At 43.6% G+C, this 3153-nt stretch overlaps 1 long non-coding RNA gene across 1 annotated transcript in view; it reads right to left on the reverse strand.

The window, feature by feature from the left end:
* Positions 1-2557: 2557 nt before the first annotated feature.
* Positions 2558-3153, reverse strand: part of LOC104621283 — a 17053-nt gene continuing 16457 nt past the window's right edge. Inside the window, exon 3 of the long non-coding RNA XR_738039.1 lies at positions 2558-2657. This is a non-coding gene — a long non-coding RNA (uncharacterized LOC104621283). The remainder of the gene's footprint in view (positions 2658-3153) is intronic.

Raw genomic sequence — 3153 nt, forward strand, 5'->3', positions numbered from 1 at the left:
AGACAGCTCTCCCACAGCAATATTGTGCATACTACAAGCTGCATTCGATTTCCTGAGAACAGATTTCTCTTTCTATTCCCTGACCATTTGTCGCAGAAACGTATCATGATGGAATGGGTTTCTCATTGCAAGAAGCACAGTAGCATGACATACTCAAGTTTTCAGCTCAAAAAGTTCCTTTTCACATCCCTCTGTCTTATTCACAGTTAGCGCATGAAATAAGAGATGCTTTCTTCTCTAGCAGGAATTTCTATTGCCTCGGAGAAACGTCCAAGTATCTGGCACCTGTAGAGCCCGCCAAGAAAGTCATACCAGCAATTTAACTCGGTGCCACCTCTACTGATAGGAGTTCTCCATCTAAATAGCAGGTACACAAAAAGCTACCCCCTGGTCAAACTTCAGAAGCCATTTCTGCTTGAAATAGTGTAGTCTGTAATCAAAAACAACTTCAGACTAATGTATGTTTTTAAACAGTAATGAAACATTGTCCGTATGAATACGCATTGTATTTCAATTTTTTATTAAATGTTTCCCCATCAAGAGAGCAGTTTTTCCTACTCCACCTTCTTTTGCTTCCACTTCTAGGTGACGCTGGTCTCCTGCACTTCACCGAAGACTGTCTATAGGGTAGAACACCAATGAACTCCAAAATCTCTTGACACACGAGTGTAATGTGAAATACTGCCGATGGAGGCCACTCAGCCTCCCATCTAGCACCCTTCCAAGCCCCTGATGAATAGGATCTATCTGCTGACTACAGACCTGCTCAAATATTTGCTGAGAATTGCTTGTACGTGTCCAAATGACATTACCATAATTGGGATTAGTAACAAAAAATACACATTCCCAAAAGGTTGGTCATACTCAGCATACAAGCAGGGGTTGCAGGGAGAATTTTTCAGTGCAGAAACTGAAGAGATTGTAGGGGATATTTCCTTGCATGGTATACTGTAATCCCACTTAAAAGGCTTATCTTACAATACTCTTCCTACAGGTGCATTTTTAATCCAGTTAGTTTAATACAACAGCATTTTGGAAAAGCACAGTATGCATGCCTTGAATAAATACTGAAAGTTATATTCCTCAGTTTTTCATTCTCAGCTGCATTTGCAGCCACTTCTGTTTAATCAGCATTACCCAACAGAATGCCAGCCGGTCTAACCCATCTCATACCATACAAAAGCTGTAGAAAAAAAAAAAATTGTAGCTTGTTTTAAAAACCTGGATTCTCCTCCCCTGAACGTGGAGCCAAATACTGCGCTTAGCTGGTTTCAAACTGCTCTTCTAAATCGCAGTGTGTTTGATTAAAATTTGTCTACTAGAGATTCACAGACACGACAGCACTTTTGCTGCCCGACAGACCCAAAAGGTGGTCTTAAATGTTTAAATGGTTAAGGGTACAAAACTATCTGCCCCCTTGCCCCCCAAAGAAAAAAAACCCCAAAACCCCAAACCACATAAACCCACCCCCAAACAGGAGACTCGGGGCTCGCTGGCAAGGTGAAGCTCGGACTGAGGAAAGATTCGAAGAGGCAAGGGGCCCTCCGGAGGGTGGGAAAGGCACCAAACGAAACTGCAAACAGCCGCGTCGGAAGAAAATAAGCTGCCTTCCCTCAGCACTGCTGCTCTCTACAGCACAGCAACTCGCGTGCAAGCGACTCCTCGCACACGCTATCGCGGAAACTACGCGCAAAGCGTCCCGTGCGAACGCTGTTCCTGCCCGCCCGAATTCCGTGTAATGCAATTTGAGAAAGCAAACGATCTCATTCACCCAAATACTTTGCATCAGATGCCGGCGTTGCTCTTGCCTTTCAAAGGAGCCTTCACAGCTACAATTTAGCATTGAGTTTCCGGGCTAATGAAAGTGCATCTAGGCTAGTAAAACAGACCAAAACAAATCCTTGAATTCAAGTCCTGTTGTGTAATGAGGAAGTTTAATTAAGGCCACACATTACAGCTGTAAACGTTCTCTTATATAATAAGGTCTAAATGAAACTGAACCTAATCAAAGTTACAATTCCTTCATTAGCAAATTACAAACAAGAGCGCACAGCTGACACACCGGCTATGATTATCACAACTAATTGCCTCGTTGTTACAAACCAGCCCGAAACCGCGTTCAGATGTCCGTCTGCGGCAGCAAATTAGGGCCACATCAGGCTATTTCGGCGATCACAAGGGGCTCTTGTCGAGCGATCTGATTTACCCCGCCGCCCGGCAGCACGCGGCCCAATCAAAGCCCCTCTACAAAGGCAGCTTTGAAGCCAGCGCAGCCTAGAAACCCGCTCCATATGCGGGCCGGCAGACTGCACTTCATTAGGCCTGTTGTCACATTTTCCCTCTTCTTATTCTAATGATCCTATTTTAATACACATAGGAACCTCTCCTAATTGATGTCAAGTGAGTGACTTCCACATTCATCACCGGAGCACATCAAACGCGTCTCGGCGCACCGGCCCGCCATCAGAGTGCTTAAGACCCGAGGTGTGTCTCCAACTACGGAAAGCATTTAAAAAAAAAAAAGGAAAAAAAAAAAGGGAAAAAAAAAAGTATTTCGGCATTACCTGTTTAATTGGGATTGCACGACCGCTTCCAATGCTATCTGTTCTGCTCTCCAGGACCTTCTTCTCTTTGTCTGGGTCACTCCCTTTCCGAGACTGCAGAGCAAAAAGAAAGTTTGTGCTCCATTAAATGTAGCGGTTCACACAGAGGATGCTCCCCCCTCCCTTTTCTTTTTTAAAAGCAATTAAAAAAAAAAGTATCTAGACACATAAATATAGACTTGAAGGGTGCAGGCTAGAATCTACAAAAGTACACAACTGTCCCAGAATCTGAAATACTGCCTCTAATTTTCAGCCATCCACTTGTTTGAAAATGGCCTTTGGGTTTGAAGAGTTACAGTTTCACTGCCTGAAGACCCAGCAGATCAGAGGACACGTTTCTGAAGTCTCCAATAGTAGCTCTAAAGAGAAATGAAGGTTCCAGCTTCTCATTAAAAAAATCTGATACATACATGCACACATTTAACTCACATCTGTGTGGTTTTTAGAATTGTTATCAACTACTTAGAAATGTGATCTTATGATGATGGCTTTGATCACATTGACTTTAACTTCCCCCCCCCCCCCCTTTTTGTGGGTGTGAAAGTGTGGA

The sequence above is a fragment of the Phaethon lepturus genome, unplaced genomic scaffold, assembly GCF_000687285.1.
Source record: "Phaethon lepturus isolate BGI_N335 unplaced genomic scaffold, ASM68728v1 scaffold17415, whole genome shotgun sequence".
NCBI classification, from domain to species: domain Eukaryota; kingdom Metazoa; phylum Chordata; class Aves; order Phaethontiformes; family Phaethontidae; genus Phaethon; species Phaethon lepturus.